This window comes from Hyperolius riggenbachi, chromosome 2 (assembly GCF_040937935.1).
Source record: "Hyperolius riggenbachi isolate aHypRig1 chromosome 2, aHypRig1.pri, whole genome shotgun sequence".
Classification (NCBI taxonomy): domain Eukaryota; kingdom Metazoa; phylum Chordata; class Amphibia; order Anura; family Hyperoliidae; genus Hyperolius; species Hyperolius riggenbachi.
In genome coordinates, this window is record NC_090647.1 from 85,994,348 (window position 1) to 86,012,055 (window position 17,708).

Genomic DNA, 17,708 nt, shown 5'->3' on the forward strand with positions numbered 1-17,708 from the left:
AGCAGTTACCAGGCAGCATTGAGCAGTTGTGAGAGTTTGAGAGGCATTTCACTGCCTATGAACAGTCCGTGGAAACGAGGCCTAAAAGACGTGCCAACGACAAGGCGTTATCACTGATAAGAGGCGTCCAACAGCCCGAAATAGGCTTCAGTATAAGACGCAGCTCAAGTCAATCCAATTGTTGGATTGACTTGAGCTGCGTCTAATCAGTCGTTGGTCACCTCTTATCAGTGATAACGCCTTGTTGTTGGCACGTCTTTTACTTGACAAAAGTTGTCCAACTTCTTTGTTGTTTGATGATCGTGCATTTAAAAGACTTTTGTTGAGCGTGTGTATGAGCCTTTAGAAAAGCAGGAGGCAGTAGATGCCAAAAGAAGAAACCAAACAACAGTATATGCAATCAATGAGAAACAACAAGAAAAAACACTGATGAGTGAGCAAAGGACCTGCAAAAACTCACTCCCATGCTTTTTTGCAAATGAGCGACAACACGTTCACCACACATCCAATGAAAGTCAATGGAGAAGCACACTTCTTCCAAAATTTTCGCATGCGTGGGAAAAACAGATTTGTGGCGGCATACATTTGCATATCGCATGCAAATTCCTATTGACTTTCATTCAATGCAAATTTTAATGCAAAGTACCGCATGTAAAAATAGTTCCATTTTTTTGCAATGATAAGGATAGACCCTGCCATAGAGATTATAACAGGCTACAACTCTCATTTAACAGTCCTGTTAGGAAATCTTTGCAGAGGCTTGTGCTAAGTTGTTTTGGCCTGATATGCAAAGCTGATCGATTCCTATCTGACGGGGGTTTGATCAATTAGATAATGAATGTTTACTAGACAACATAGAAAATGCAGTTTAAATAGATTTTATCATCAAGCATTGATGGAATTGCTTGATGCAGTGCAACACTATGGCTAGGTTGACAATAGGTGCAACGCAACAGATCAGGAAATCAGTGCCTACGTTATCTACGTGTTGTGTCACATACAGTGAAGCAGTCAATGAAAAGTATGCTTCACTGTTAACGCAGGAATTTGTATGCAGTGCGTTGGGATGCTGCGCACCGTTGCACCGTACCTGCAGGACTGTGAACGTCACCTAGATGGTGCATTGCAGGATGGGAAGCCACATCACAGTGCACAGATGCTGGCTTACTGAACAGGCAGAGCCGAGATTTGAACCCTGGTCTCCTGTGTCGGAGGCAGAGCCCTCTACCCATTACATCTACAGTGAATCAATCAGATAGCTTGTGGCAACAGAAGACTGGCTGAATCATACATAGTGATCGAGTCGGCCAGAAAGCGATTATAAAAATTGATATGTGTATGGCCAATCTTAGTAAACTCATAGTAAAACACATTACAAACCTGCAATAGTATTGCTAAAATCCTTCCATTTTTCTCTCATTTGCTGTACATGGGGAATGAATGGATAGAATATAAAAAAGAGGCCTCTGTAGGAAGAAAGCATGTAAAGAGGAACTTTATCCCAGGATTAAACTTCATCGTAATCAGTAGCTGATACCCCCTTTCCTGTGAGAAATCTTTACCTTTTCTTCAATAGATCATCAGGGGGCTCTGTATGGCTGATATTGTGGTGAAACCCCTCCGACAGTGTAATGTCATGACCATGGTACCGACAGTTAGCTGTCAGTGAACCTCATTGCATTGTGGGAAATGACATGTTTTTTCCAATTGATAAGCAATATCTCCCTCTGTGCACAGAATTCGCAGTAACCAACATTCTGTACAGATCAGCAGGCAGAACTAAGGATGTCACCTCCAGGGATACATTTCAGAATGTAAATCAGGGAGAGGAAAGATTTTACAAAGGCAAACACTGACTAAATAATCTATAAATGAATTGTAAAAATGTTATCCGTTATGTTATTTTTCACTACAGTTCCTCTTTAAAGAGGAGCTGTTAGGTATAGGGTCTTAGAGAAAAAAACACATATGTCAGTAGCTAAATATTGGCTGTACTTACATTACATATGCATTTCACTGTCCACGTTTGGATTTCACAGAATTTTTATATAGTATTTGCAGAGAATGATGCTCCTGACAGCTCATGGCAGGTTCCATGTTTGTCTGTCTCCTATGAAGCCAATTGTGATGTCATATCCGCCCTGCTTCCTGATGATTCAAAGATCCTAATAGACAACACTACTGTGCAGTGAATATTAATTAGCCATATGGCTAGGAACAATAGCGGACTCATGCAGTATACTCTAACGGAACATGTGCCCTGTGATTTTTTTCAGTGCTGTGCTGTTACAAGCTGCTGTAACATGAGCCTGTAACTTCCCACTGTGAAAGCAGCCTTAGGGCGTGATAGGGAAATGAAGGGGGAGGACCCAAGGTAGTGCAGAGTGGGGAGAAGAAGCAGCCCCAGAATGCTTTGCAGTGTTTTATGCGGCCTGGCGGCCTCCTTAGGGGCTTGGGAATAACCAGCCTTGCTGTTCAGCAAGGATCAAAGTAAGAGAGATTTTTAACTTCAGTATTGCCTTTTTGGCTTCCTTCTAAACTGTTTAACACAGAAGAATAGAGGTTTAAATTAGCTTTTGCAGCCTGACAGTTACTCTTTAAGAAATGGCCAGCGATTTTGGAGCATAGAAACGCATGACACGTGCTACCCGGCTGCGAGCCTCTGACTAGCTTGTCTCCGGGGACAGTGGACCTGTATTTATACGCTCAGATAGGATCAGTCAAAGAAAAAGGAAGATAGCGAGCTGGGATTTCACAGGCCTGATACCCAGCTGCAGTAGACAGGTTCTCTCGCCTGGGACAGCTTACTCACAAGATGTTCCTGTGTGACTGACTTTATACTGCCTACACAGCATCATCACGTCACACCTGAACGGCCACAGCGTATACTTGAAGGGAAAATTCACTTTCAGCAGAAAATTGCCAAATATAGATTGGTGCTGAACATTTTTTTTTTACTTAACGTTGTTGAATATTATCTTTGAATTTGACGTTGCAGACAGCTAATAATATACAAAACCAGCATTTCGGTCCCTTTCATTCAGTCACAAGGCTGAACAGCACACTTTGGGGAGGGAGGGGGATGGGTGTCAGAGGGCAGTTCATGAGCACCATTCGGATTCATATTCAGCAAAGTCTTTTTCTATTGCTGTTGTCAGAATTATTAGCACCTTACTGACATCCCTAGTAAAAATAGTCGATGTGATGATAACTGTTCTGGCTTGCACAGTAATTATATGCAGCATCTGATTGGCGGATTCCAAGCTGCAAACAGTTTGCATGCGAACCTGAAATGTTTGTGTATAAATGACTTAAGGTGCCCATACTTGTACTGATTTTGGTGACCCATCAACCAATAGACAGATCTCTCTGTGATCGAAGCTGATCGGAGAGAGATCTGTTGGGTGCCATAAACCACGGGCTGATTCCCTACCGATTTCAGCATGAACATTTTCAGCAATCAGTCTTTTGACGCTGCCTTGCCGTCCCCTGCCTCTGTCCCCTCTAGTGTACATGCGTCCCCCCCCCCCCCCCCCCAGTACCCTTGCATTAATATTTTACCTGTCACGCTGCTCGGCACTGTGTCTGGACTCCTCTTCCTGCACCCCATGGAGGGTGCAAATCAGATGGTCGAATGGCCCCTAAATCTATACATGTGTAGCTACCTTTAATCTTTGAAAACACTTGTGCAATTCTATCTACCTTGGTTCTGTCACACTACTTTTATGAAGTTTGTGAATAAAGCTCCCTACATATGCGAAATAAATCTTGGCCAAGGCAACTAATAACAACCACTGAAAATTAAGCGTGTGTACAGGAACCCCCGACCTCTCTCGGCCAGAGATCCGCGTAGCGTATTGCTTTGGCTGAGAGACGGCCTAGAGCATTGTTCTCCCCACTTATCCTGCCACGTGACATCACTCCAGTGCCGCCTCACCTCTCCAGCATGGAAACAGAATATGTCTCTAGCCTATAGGCTAGTGATGTGTACAGCCTAGGCTCTGCAGTGTCGCCCAAGGGATCAGATGCCGATCCCCGCCCAGCGGCATGCCTCATAGATGTGTATGAGGCTTACAAGCCAGCATCTGTCATTGTGGCCACAGCAGGCAGATGGAACTCCTGCTCATTGATTGATGATAAGGACGCTTTTGCAGTACAGCGGCAGTGCAATTGTGTTTTCATTAAAGGACGCAATCTTAACTAATAATATATTGCCTGCCTCAATAACAGTACTACCCCAAGGAGATATTAAAAATCTATCAATGTGGCTTGCCATTCCTGTACAATAACCGCAGAGCTCAATTTGGACTTTACGGGGATCTCATGTGAAGGTTACAGTCCCTGGGTGAGATTTATATTCGGTGCCCATACTGTTGCAGTGTACTCTAGCTGCCTGGACAATAGACCGCAGCCTGCAGAGAGGATCCTGGGAAAAGAGGAAGTTGGGACTGGCGTTACCTTGGGAATGAGAGCGCCTGATAATTGGTTACAAACTAAACACAATGAAAGTCTATGGCGTAGAACGGTGTGTGTGAGACCTTTATCTTGTGAGGAATAACAATTAAGGAGTCTTCTCTATTCCACATTCTGTGTGTGTGAGGCAGATAATACAAAGCGTTCCAGATAAAAGGGAACCTGGGTATATGAAATGCAATTTATCATTTAACATCCTTTCTGTGTTATCGTTCAAAACACTAATTCTTAAACACCTCCGGCTGCTTCGCCTGCAGAGTTATGAATATTAGAGAGAGGAAATACAGAAGTATCTTACAGCAGGGTGAAGAAATTAAAGGAGCAAGCCAGAGAGATTAAACACTACCTGAGCCAAAGCTTAGGTACACATCATCAGATAGTTACCTAAAGAGAGGGAAACCTCAGGATCCTATTGAGGCTTCCCTCCCCTGCTGTGTTTTGCATCGCAATTACGCAACGTAATCACAATGCGAAATTTCTGAGAAAATCGTAATTAATTTAGAATGTAACAGTAGTATTTCCAAATTTTGCGTAATTTTTGCGAAATTTCGCATCATATTGTGCCGACTTTAGAGGTCAACCTCCCTAGCGTTCGGGACGAGCTGAGCTCGTCCAGAGACGCCGGAGGTCACCGCTCAGGCCCTGCTGGGCCGATTTGAACAATTTTTTTTTCAAACATGCAGCTAGCACTTTGCTAGCTGCGTGTTTGCTGCGATCACTGCCGCTCGCCGCCGATCCGCCGCTTGCCGACTCGAAAGAGGCCCCCCTTCCCCGCAGACCCCGTGCGCAGCCTGGCCAATCAGTGCCAGGCAACGCTGAGGGGTGGATCGGGACTCCCTATGACGTCACGACGTCGATGACGTCATTCCGTTCGTCGCCATGGCGACGGGGAAAGTCCTGAAGGTAATCCCATTCAGAACGGGATTTCCTGACGGGCATAGGCACCGGAGGCGATCGGAAGGGTGGGTGGGAATCGGAAGGGAGGGGGTATCATGTAGCTAGCGCTAGGCTAGCTACATGATTAAAAAAAAAAAGGTTTAAAAAACCATGCGCAGCTGTGCGGTTGCGCATAATCAAAACGCCAGGGAGGTTAATAGCAAAGGCCCCATACACGCTATTGCTACCAAACTTGCTACATATGCTAAGCAGTAATAGCGGGTATGAGTCACAAAAATAATTTTTCAAAAAGACCTTATAGTTTTTGAGAAACTCGATTTTAAAAATGCAAAGAAAAATGGTTTTTCAACTGTCATTTTTCTGAGTTTAAAAACCATTTTTCACTTGCATTTTTGGTGTCAATATATGGAGGCTTTGCTATTCACTGTTCAAGTCGGCAAGAAATTACTCGAAATTTTGTGAAATTTTATGCGAAATTATGAATGACTACATGAAATCAATTGAATTAGCAAATCGTAATTACATATAAGCGTAATTGCGAAAATGTACGTGAAATTTAGCGAAATCGTAATTTGTTGATTACAGTCATCACTAGTGTTGTCCCCCTGTCGCTGAGCCCCCACAAGATTAGTGATAATGCATTGGCGCTAATCCTTACTGGGCCGTGCACCTCTTCTTCCTTAACCGGGGGCAGCACAATAGCCAACCCAGCCTGCCTGCGCATGTGCAGTAAGCCGGAGCCGCAGGCGGGTGGACTTGTGCGGCTACTGTGTGGCCCCACATCAGGAAGAACAGCTGCGCAGCACCAATATGGAGGGGGGGTGCGCGCGCTCAACAACCTGTGGGTTTAGATCGCAGAGGAAAGCCTCAGTACGATCCTGAGGCTTCCCACTATTAAGGTATGTGCTTGATTTTGATTCCAAGCTTCTGCTCGGGATCGCTTTAAAGAGTATCTGCAGTAAAAATAACTTAACCAAAAAAGTGCTTAATTTTTGCAATAATTATTTATAAATGATTTAGTCAGTGTTTGCCCATTGTAAAAGCTTTCCTCTCCCTGATTTACATTCTTTCCTGCTGGCAGGTGATGTCTGTGACAGGAGATACTAGTTGCTTGGCAGCTGGAAACAGCTGTTATTTCCCACAGTGCAACAACAAGCCTCCCACAGTGTGATGTCAGTACCTGGGGGGGGGGGAGGTAAAGATTTCTCATGGGTAAGGGAGTATCCGCTACTAATTGGGATGAAGTTCAATCCTCGGCAGAGCCGGGACAAGGTCCTCCAGCACCCAAGGCTGAGACACTGCAGTGCGCCCCTCCATCCCTCCCACCCCAGCAGTCACACACTGATTGCTATTAGACTAAGAGGCGCCCCAGGGCCCCCAGCCCTCCCAACAACTTAATCTCTAGTTATCTGGCTTGCAGTCACTGCCATGTATTCCCTTTTCTTATTTCTCTCTGCTTCAGACACAATAGGGGAATGATAGCTGAGTGAGTTGTGCGCCCCCTCCTACACTGCGCCCTGAGGCTGGAGCCTCTCTCGCCTCTGCCTCGGCCCGGCCCTGATCCTCGGTTACAGTTCCTCTTTAAGGGCCCTTTTCCACCAGCGCGTTTGCGCTGGCTGAATCGCAAAACCGCAAACCGCTAGCGATTTTACAATCGCTACGGTTTGCTTTTTAGCATAGGAATCGCGGTAGGTCATTTCCACTACCGCGATTCGCTTTTGTCGGGAACGCGAACGCGCGGCGGAGCGATAATTGCCGCGATTTTGCTATGCAGTGCATAGCATAGCAAAATCGCGGCCGCAAACGTCGGGGGAATCGCCGGTTTTGCGATTCAGCAATCGCTAGCGTTCAGCGTGAACGCTAGCGATTGCAGGTGGAAAAGGGCCCTAAGTGTTTGTACACACTTTAGTTTAAACTCGGCTGAGTTTGTTGCTATGGACTACTTTATGCGAGACTCTAGTGTGTGTTCAGCGGCCGCAATACGGTATGCTGGATCACCTCACCCAATCACAGCATGCCGCTGTAATGAGCCACACATCATCCCTCCACCTCCTTCCATAGTGACATAACTAGTCGTTAGTCTGCAGGCTGGGGATCTGTCTGCACAGCATCAGTCACAAACTGTGGTCTGAAGGATCGTGTTCCAATCTCTGCCATACGACAGTTGTCTTAAGTGTGTACAAAGCTTAGAGTAAACCTGTAAGAAAAAATAGTGGCCAAGGGGGTACTTACCTTGGGAAGAGGAAAAAAAAATCAGGGCTGCAGAGTCGGAGTCGAAGTCGGAGCAATTTTAGGTACTGGAGTCGGAGGTTTCAGAAACGGAGGCGTCGAAGTCGGATGATTTTAGTACCAAATCCACAGCCCTGGTAAGTATTAGATGAAGGAGTCGGAGTGGAGGAGTCGGAGCCATTTTGGGTACCTGGAGTCATTGGTTTCATAAACTGAGGATTCAGAGTCGGGGGTGGAGTCGTATGATTTTTGTACTGACTCCACAGCCACAAAAAATGCTAACCTTATTCTGGCCCTAATACTGTTTTGACTTTACTAAAAAAACAAACAAAAAAAATCCACCAACTTTAAAGGCCCATTCACACTGGGGATCGCAGAACACTAGCAATTATCTGCAGCATTTTGCAGCGGTGTTCATTTTTTGGCGGGGGGTAAACGTGTATTTTTTTTTTACTGTACATTTTAGCGATTTTTGGGCATTTGCAATTTGCATTTTTTAACATTGCATTCATGATTGCTCAAAAATCGCAAAAAAGCACTGCATGCACTGCATTTGCATTTACCGCGAATTGCAAATGGATCGCCAGTAAATGTCTGCTTGATTCGCTGCAGTGTGAATGGGCCCTAAGTGGACCTGTCTTCTGTAAACTACTGAAAATGTAATCCCGCTGACAATACCAGTGATACTTTAGGTTGTGATGCGGCATCAGGATCATGTGGTGCCAGAAATCACCACTCAAGTCTGTGCGAGATTAACGCATGCATATTCTGATTTTTTTAATTTCACTTATCTCTGACAAGGAGTCTTGCTTAGGGTTAAATACTGCCTATACTATAAAAATGAACAACCTGTTATAGAACTGTAAGGTCTACGTAGACCTTACAGTTCTAGTAACAGGTTGTTCATTTTTATAGTATAGGCAGTATTTAACCCTAAGGCAAGGACTCCTTGTCAGAGGGATAAGTGAAATTAAAAAAATCAGAATATGCATGCGTTAATCTCGCACAGACTTGAGTGGTGAGTTCTGGCACCACATGATCCTGATGGCCGCATCACAACCTAGAAGTATCACTGGATATTGGTCAGCTGGGATTACATTTCAGTAGTTACAGAAGACAGTCCTACTTTAGGCCCAATTACAGGACACCTGAAGTGAGAGAGATATGGAGGCTGCCATATGTATTTCCTTTTAAACAATGCAGATTCCCTGGCTGTTCTTCTGATTCTCTGCCTCTAACACTTTTAGCTATAGACACTAAATAAGCATGCAGATCAGATAATTATGACTGGACTAGCCACTTGCTTGTTTTAGGTGTGCAGTTTAGACACTACTGATGCACAAATGATCAGCAAGATGCCAGGCAACTGGAATTGTTTAAAAGTAACCTGCGACGAACTGCTCAGGTTTTATACTTACCTGGGGCTTCCTCCAGCCCCCTTGAGGCTGCTCGGTCCCTCGCCGTCTCCCCGCACCGCTTCCCTGCTGAACGGCCAGAGTCACACTTCCTGGCGTATGCATGCCCCAGTCTCGCTCTCATGGCCGAGTGGCCTCAAGGGGGCAGCCCCAGGTAAGTATAAAACCGGCAGCATAGTTCGTCTTAGGAACACTTCAGAAATACATGAATATGGCAGCCTTTATATCCCTCCCAGTTCAGTTGTCCTTTAATAGTATCCGAAAGCTACATATAGATGCTCAATAATTGTGATGTCAAAATAATGGCATATGGCATAATTGGAATTGCATCTTCAATTCAAACAACACTACTCTCGAAAAACGACTCAGCACGGTGAATTGAGGCCCACCCTACACACGCCAGATTTACGGGAGTAGCAACCGGCCGCGGCCAGGCCCGGGTCCGCCCCTTATGCCAAGTGAGGCGACTTTCTCAGGCGGCAAAAGTCTGGGGGCAGCACAAGGCAGAAACAGGAAGTGAAGAGAGTGCCTGGCCAATCTATACTGGGACCAATTGTACCTGACTAACCTAGACTGGGGGCAACTGTACCTAGCTACCAACACTGTGGGCACATATACCTGGCTACCTACCTATACTGAGCGTGTTTTTTTGGGTGACTCACCACAGCTATAACGTGTGGTGCAAATTGTCAGCTGCTGTGCGATCATTCCATTTTTTTGGGGGGGGGGGGGGGGCATCCCCACAAGTTAGCCTCAGGCAGCAAACAATCTAGAACCACCTATCGTATGTACAATGCTTTAGACCCTATTTGGTTGACCGCTAGTCTCCTGCTCACCACCGCCCCCTGCATGTAATAGAATGCTCTGCTGAACAGCTAATGCATACTGAAATGCTCCCCATATTATTAGGAAAAATCATGTCTATTGTACTCAGCTATTGAGTTTTAAGCTTGCCACCATGCTGCTGTGTGTTTGTAAGCTGACATGATTTAAAGAGGAACTTTACTGAATATAACCTGATTAATACATTTGCCATTTTTTTTTACAATATTACTTTAGAAATAATTTAGTAAGTGTTCGCCCATTGTATAATCTTTGCTCACCCTGATTTACATTCTGAAATTTAACACAGGTGGTGACATCTCTATCAGGCCCGGATTCACATCACAGGAGCCTATAGGCACAGAAGTCCTGGTGCCCTCAATGAACCTACAAACCCCCACTGAACTGCACTACAGGTAGATACAGGTGCCCCTTAGCATTAGGTAGCTAGAGGTACCCTCAGTATTAAGTAGCTAGAGGTGCCCCTGACTAAAGGGAGATCTCATCAGTGGAATGCCAAGAGCCAGGAGAGTAACTTCTCACTTATGCTCAGCTTGGTACTTGTATGGGGAAGGAGGGAGGCACTAGATGAGAGGGGTGAGCTGCCTTTCCATCATCAGACGCATGTAGGCATGTGCCTACACTGCCTTATGGTAAATACAGCTTTACTGCTGGCAGGTGGTCTCTGTGGAATGTTTTCAGTCTATAAAAGGAACCAGTGCGCACTCCATAGTGATCAATATCTGAAAAGAAAACACAAAGCTCCCATAGCGTAAAACTGTAACTGTAAAAAGGTCTGCACAGTACGTTAGATCTCTGGGGCACTGTAAGCTTGAACACTGCGGCGTCCCGTCTGTGAACTTTCTCAGAAGCATACAAGCTGCACGATCGAAAGTTCACTGGCGAGACGCCGCAGTGTTTAAACTTACAGTGCCCCAGAGATCTAATGTACTGTGCAGTTTCTCTCTTATGTATCCTTGTGGATGCTTGCTGGAATAAAGCCTTTATCTGTAGAATCATTCCTGGGTTATCCTTACTGGCTGGATGACAGCCCTAGTGCTAGATCCACCTGGTGTATGAGGTGGCAACTATCTGGTGAGCCCCTGTCTGATTGATTGAGGATTCTGATGTGATGGTCACTGTGTGCTGCTGACCATTTTACAATTACAGTTTTACGCTATGGGAGCTTTGTGCTTTCTTTTCAGATGTTGATCACTGTGGAGTGTGCACTGGTACCTTTTTATAGACTGTATTTTATCCTGGAATCTTATCTACGTGCAAACCCACTATCTAGTACTTACACTGGACTTTTTATGCGGTTGGCGCAGTATATCTGAATGTCTGCGGAATGTCTGTTGTGTGTTTTGAACTGAATAGAAACAACACTTGGGGCCATATGCAATTCGAGGAGATAAGAAGCTGAAAACATGCGAGCTTCTTATCTCCTCACATCGCTCAGGATTTACCGGCAAATTCAATTGCCAGTTTCACCTGAGCGATGTCCTTGCGTAAAGGAGCATAACTCAGGCGAATACTAGGTATTCGCTGAGCGATGCTCCTGTGTGGCCAGCGATGTGGAGCGAGGCATTAGTGCTGGGGAGCTGTCCTTCAGCACCACACCACTGCAGCCTCGCTCCCCGGGAGATGCGCGCATCGTCGCAAGGCTCTTACCCGCCGCCCGTCGCCTCCTGCCGCTCGTCGCTGCTGGGAAATTCTGAAAAAAACATACCTCCATCGTTCCGGCTCGCCGCATGTCCCACGCCGCTCCTCCGCTCATCTCTGTCTCTGTGAGTATTGGAGCCCGGCAAAGCATCTTTGAGTCTCCCGCCGGGGCTCCCCATTCCTCCACTAGGTGGCCCAATGAGAATCATCCTGATTCTAATTGGACCAATGAGAATCAGGATGACTCTCATTGGGCCACCTAGTGGATGAATGGGGAGCCCCGGCGGGAGACTCAAAGATTCTCTGCCGGGCTCCAAGAATACTCACAGAGACAGAGATGAGCGGAGGAGCGGCGTGGGACATGCGGCGAGCCGGAACGATGGAGGTATGTTTTTTTGTTACATTTTAAATAGGTAAGGCGTCAAAACTGACTCCTTTACCTATTTAAATCCCTGGCATCTGGGGTTTCCTTAGTAAAGGAGGCTCCCAGATGCCAAAAACAGCCCGCAGACACCGGCGATAGGTCTTTTCGCCTGCTCAGAGCAGGTGAAAAGTTAGCACCTATGTTTGGCGGGAAGCATCGCTTCCCGGGGGGTGCAAAATGCAATTGCATAGGGGGAAAGGAACTTGCTGGGCGATTATATCGCCCAAGCGAGTTCTTTTCCGCCCTGGGGGGTGTTAAATGCAATTGCATTAGGCGACCTTGCTGACGCCTAATTTAAGAACTCGCCAGCACTTAGCGCTGGCGAGTTTGGTAATTGCATAGGGCCCCTGCTCTCCCAGATTGCACTGAGAGAAGAAGTTCTGTGTAATAAACAGCCTAGACTAAGCATCACTGGTAAGGGCGGGTTTGCATACGGCAATATATAGCTATAGGAACTGTTTCTGATGCCAAATCCAGGATAATTACCATAAAATTACATATCCTGAATAATTTAATGCATTATTCTATATGGCCCTGGAGTTCCTCTTTAAGTTACAGCAATACTGGAGGGAAAGAAATTAATTCTTCCGTAGGGTTATTCATGGCGGTAGGCTGCGGCATTCTGCACTGCAGCCACTGCGGGTCAATATCTGGTAGCGCTATATTCAAAGCATTACAATAATCCTACCAGTAGGATTCCCATAATTCCTCCTTCCTCTCGCCTTCCTCTGAGAAATTCCTCTCATGAATACCTTCCTTGTCTCTTTATCATTTTCAGTGTTCTGAATACAGGAGACAGCCTGCCAGTTTCCTCACATGTGGATTTCCTCCCACAGATCACAGAGCCAGATAAAGTGACGCAGTTACCTGGCGAATCGGTATTATTTCTGATGTGAGGCAGCCCGTAGCGGGGGAGCCCGCCATTCGTGTGAGAAATGGTGATGGTGTGATATGCTAATATCGTGCGGTTTCACCAACAGTGCTAATAATGCTGACTTAATTAATTTGTAGCCCTGAAGGTAGATAAATCGATAGGGCTGTGAAGACTCCATCACAACAAATCATCCACTCTTCATAAATTGTGTGTTAATGGAACAAAAGCATCCCTGCCTGCGTGGTGTGCTCAAAAATAGAGCAATATACTGCACTAATGCCAAGTAATAAACAAGAAAGATGATGAGAATATGCATAGTGATAAGCGTATTTGTCAGTGCGCTAAGTGCTTCGTCTCTATCCTTTCATTGCCTGACAGTCACATGGAGAATGTAGTGTTTAAAATCCTGTGTTTTAAGTAAACCTCTCATAAATCTGAGCTATAAATGAAGCGCATTCTATCGCAAAAATTCATAAGAGTTTACTTCTGTTTAAACACAGTAGACTTGTACAGAGGCGCAGAAAGAATAAAAACATCTGTTGCTAAATAGTATGTAAAATGGGAGGTAGAGACACTTGGCTTTAAAGAGATCTATTTGCTCTTTTAAGTGCCTGATGAAGCAGGATTACACCTGTGAAACGTGTTGCACTATGAAGTGGTCAAATTAAGGTGTTTTTTTTGTATGTGAACTGAAACCAACATATTTCAGTCAGGGGCACCTCTACCTCCCATTTTATATAATTTTTAGCAAAAAAGTTGTTTTTATTCTTTTGGCACCTCAGTACGAGCCTACTGTATTATGATTGTCCACCCTTGGTGGAGGGGCCTTTCCTATCTACAGAGAGTGACTTCTTAAACCTTAGTGAGGTCAGTCAAAGCTCCCCACCTGCTATGTTAGTGGCTTCCTTGAGTGGTAACCCTTGTTTGTGAGTATAATATCTCGACTAATACCTGATTGTGAATATTTTGTAACATACTACACCATCAGGGGCTCTTGGTTTCCCTCTTTTGTTTACTTATGTTTAAAAACTGTGTATCATTAGAGGATCTAGAGCAATGGACTGCCGAATTAATATGCAGATTAGAAGCATTACTTTAAGTGTCACCCTGACAGCAGAGCTCCACATCTCGGTCAGGAACTAATTTCATTGGCCCCTGACTCTGTGATTACTGTGAGGCAATCACAGAGATCACAGGGCAAAATAGGGAAAGGATGACTCTGGTCCTTAAGGGGCTAGAGCCATCCGGTCTCAAAAGGGTTAAAGTCAACCTGAAAGGGGAGGGAAAAAGTTGTATTATACTTATCTGGGGCTTTTCGGTCCCCTGTAGCCTTACAAGTCCCTTGGCTTCCTCCTGGTCTGCTCCATTGTGCAACTCTCCCCCTCCAGTTTGCATGCTTTTGGAGGGACACAGCAGCATAATAGAGGGGATGGGAGGAAACCGATCAGGACAGTGATGTGAAAAGTTCAAAAGGTCATAATTTCTCTGTGTGGGAGCTGAGAGAACAGCAGCCGTACCAGTGTGATGTACTGTCTAAATGAAGGGCTTTAAACACTTAAACCCATTGGTTCAGATTGGGTCTGGTCCAGTGTGTGCGAGGTGGTGAGGAAGGAGGGTCATTCTTCCCTTTCTTAAAGGCACCACCCAACCTTAAAGCAGTAGGATCAGCCATACTATTCCAGGGAAAAAAACACATATATAAGTAGATAAATACTTGATCTACTTACATAACACATGTATTGTACTGTCCACGTTTTGATTTCAGTGAATGTTATATAGTAAATGACGAGAATTCTGTTCCTGGTGGGGGCCATGTCTTTTGCCCACAGTAAAGGCTAACTCGTGATGTCATTTCTGCCCTTTACTTTTTTTCTTGTCTCCTCCAATCGCTGAGTCACCTCAGCTTTGCTTGTAAACACAAGTGATTAGGGGATCAGGTTTCAGATAAGCAGCAGGCAGGGAAATAAAGGGAAGAGGAGGAATATATTATAGATAAAAAGAACCCCCAGCATGCAATTCTTTGGCACCGACTACTAAAGGGCCAGTGTTCCTAAGGTATATGATAACTCCAAATCATAACAGCAGAAAACGTTTTGAAAGTTTTGAATGCAGGATTAGCATCTTTATCACTTAATACACTCAGACCAGTTGCTGTTTAAATTTGATTTTTATGGTAACGATACCGCTTTAAAAGCTACTTGGGCTGGTTAAACTTCAAGGATAGGGATTGAGGATGAAGTACTCAGCAGGTTTTTTTGTTGTTGTGATCCTTGATGGTTTTGTGTGTTGGTTGGGTAGGGCTATGGAGGAAGGAGCCTATACTTTTTGTTTTAACAGGAATTTAAAAAAAAACGGTTGGAATACATTTTACATTGCATGTGGTGGACATGGTTGGCCCTGGGAACCTATTGGACATTTCTATTTTAACAAATGTTGTGATAAATGTGTCACCCGGGTTGAGGACCTTTTAGCAGCATTGATGAAAGATTGGTGTTACCATGCTCATGAACTGGTCTTTTTGTTGTATTATTCCTACGGGGTTCATTCACGAAGTTACCACTTTCTGTGACACAAGCAGTATTTTCGTGTCTAGGCAGCATTATTTGCTTAATGCTTGAGGTAAATTAGAGGGCTGGCAGGGCTGCTATGTGGAGCGATTACAGCTGCAGGTTCTGCAGGGTGGGAGATAAATTAGTGGCAGCTCTAAGCCTGTGGTTACAGTCCTGCGGTGAGTGAGGTAAACAGAATTTAATGAATGGGCTAAATAAGCCATTTACAGCATCCAAGATGTAATTTACCAACCACAAATATTGAAAGTGCTGTTTCCATAGCAACACCTGTAATGATTAGACATAACCAGAAACAGTAAAACCTACATGGTATGACCACAAAAAACAAAACAGAAAATACGTCATGCAGTACAGTTTAATAATTGCTGTCTTTGAATGAAACCGTAAGTCACATTGAAAAAGCCAGTTTCACTTACCTGGAGCTTCTACCAGCCCCCTGCAGTCGCCCTGTGGCCGGCAGAGGGTGTAGTGGTAGAGGGTGTAGTATTGCAACATGTACAATAGTGGGCACCCCCGACCATTGCCTGAAAGGCCTGTACCTAGAAACAGGCCTGTCATCCATTGTAGCAACCAGTCGCACCAAGGCCAGATTTATACTTTTTCTGCCCCCAGCCCAACTTTCTTGTTGCTTCCCTTTAATGTACATCAGCCCCCCTCCCATTCCATGTGCAGCCCCCTTTTCCATGTATAAAAGCTCTTTGGGCCCTTTGACATTAGCTCCCTTTCTTCATGTGTTGTACACCATTTTTTTGCATCCTGTATTTTCATTTTTTAGTCTTCGGTTCCCTGTATAACTACCTCCTTTTCCATGTCCCCCATTGGGCAGCAGCCGCCCAAGGCTCGAGCCTATGTGGCCTTTCCAGAAATCCAGCCCTGAGTGGCACAGCTTGTCTCTATTTGTGCATAAGCTCCTTGATTTACTCATTTTTTTCTGTGCAAAAGCAATAAGAGTCAAATAGCAACACAATGGGCCCAATCCAGTTAAATTCTTCCCCTAAGTTTTCTCTTAGGACTTTTCAGTACTCTGCAATTGAAGATGTACCAAAAGTAGGTGAAAAAGTACTGTCAAGATTATTTAGAGTATTTTGTAGTTTGCTGCTGGCTTAAAAGATATTTTATTGATCAGATGTTAAAATATCACCTTGTAGAAAGCTTAGGAGAAAAAAGTGAATTGAATTGGGCCTATTGTATTATTTTGAGTTAAAACATTTCCATCAGGGATGATCCCTTCATTTTCAATCTGAAAATACACTGAAGGGAATTGAAATCAAAATTAAAAACATCCAATGTCAATGTCCTGGCAATTTGAAAAAAAAACTAATCTGAACATAGATTGAGGTATTATTGTCATGTGAATGACAAGACGAGACACGGAGCATTTATATTGTGCTTTTCACCAGTGGAGGCTCCAGCTTCACATTTTTGGGGGTCACGATGGCTGGCTGTTGGGTGATCAATGTTGATGTTTGCATGGGGAGCTTAAAGGGACTACGAGCAGTGATCAAAAACAAAATCTGAAATTTACCTGGGGCTTTCTCCAGCCTACGGTAGGTCGTGAGGTCCCTCGGCATCCTTCTGGCTCCTCTCCTGGTCCCTGCGCAGAAATGACACCCGGCGACACCGGGACCGAGTGTCGGGCTCCCTCTTCCTGAAAGATGACGTTAGTCGTCATCACGCCGTCTGGCCTGATGATGGTGATGAGGCGGCCGACATGATGACGACTAATGTCATCTTTCAGGAAGAGGGAGCCCGACACTCGGTCCCGGTGTTGCCGGGTGCCATTTCTGCGCAGGGACTGGGAGAGGAGCCAGATGGACGCCGAGGGACCTCCCGACCCACAGTGGGCTGGAGAAAGCCCCAGGTAAGTTCAGATTTTGTTTTTAATCATTGCTTGGAGTCCCTTTAAGGGCTCATTCACACTATTTAGTGAGTTGAAATGCATTAAAATGCATGAATAAAAACTTATGAATGGGGTTGTGAGTTGTTGTGTGTTTCCATGAGTGTTAACTCCCGACGACTTTAAATTCACTGCACGGCAACTCACTGTTGCAGTATGAATGATAAAATAGAAAGGCTATGGACTTTCATGTTCCTTTGTGAAATGCACACTGTGTGCAGTGAGTCAAAACTCACTGCAACTCACATTAGATATTTTTTTTGCCTAACTCAGGTGATAAAATTGAAGCTAACTAGCTCAGCAATGATAGGAACCAAATGTAAACCGCACAAACAGAACTCAGAGGCTTTTGAACAGAGCAGATTGTCCAAATGATGGTGCTATTATTCAAGAAAATCTACCTACAGATGTACTTGGCTAGTTTTCTGGCTAAAATACAAGCACT

The 17,708-nt window shown here is 44.8% G+C and overlaps 1 protein-coding gene across 8 annotated transcripts in view; it reads left to right on the forward strand.

The window, feature by feature from the left end:
* Positions 1 to 17,708, forward strand: part of MTUS2 (microtubule associated scaffold protein 2) — a 737,980-nt gene that overhangs the window by 73,029 nt on the left and 647,243 nt on the right. For 2 of the 8 annotated variants that reach the window (XM_068267015.1, XM_068267013.1), the window contains exon 2: positions 10,147 to 10,252. The exons of 4 other annotated variants lie outside the window; for them this stretch is intronic. The gene's annotated coding sequence lies outside the window, so the exon portion shown is untranslated. Of the gene's footprint in view, positions 1 to 4,452; positions 4,526 to 7,674; positions 7,737 to 10,146; positions 10,253 to 17,708 lie in introns of those variants that run through there. 2 more of the 8 variants (XM_068267012.1, XM_068267014.1) reach the window with 2 other exon arrangements.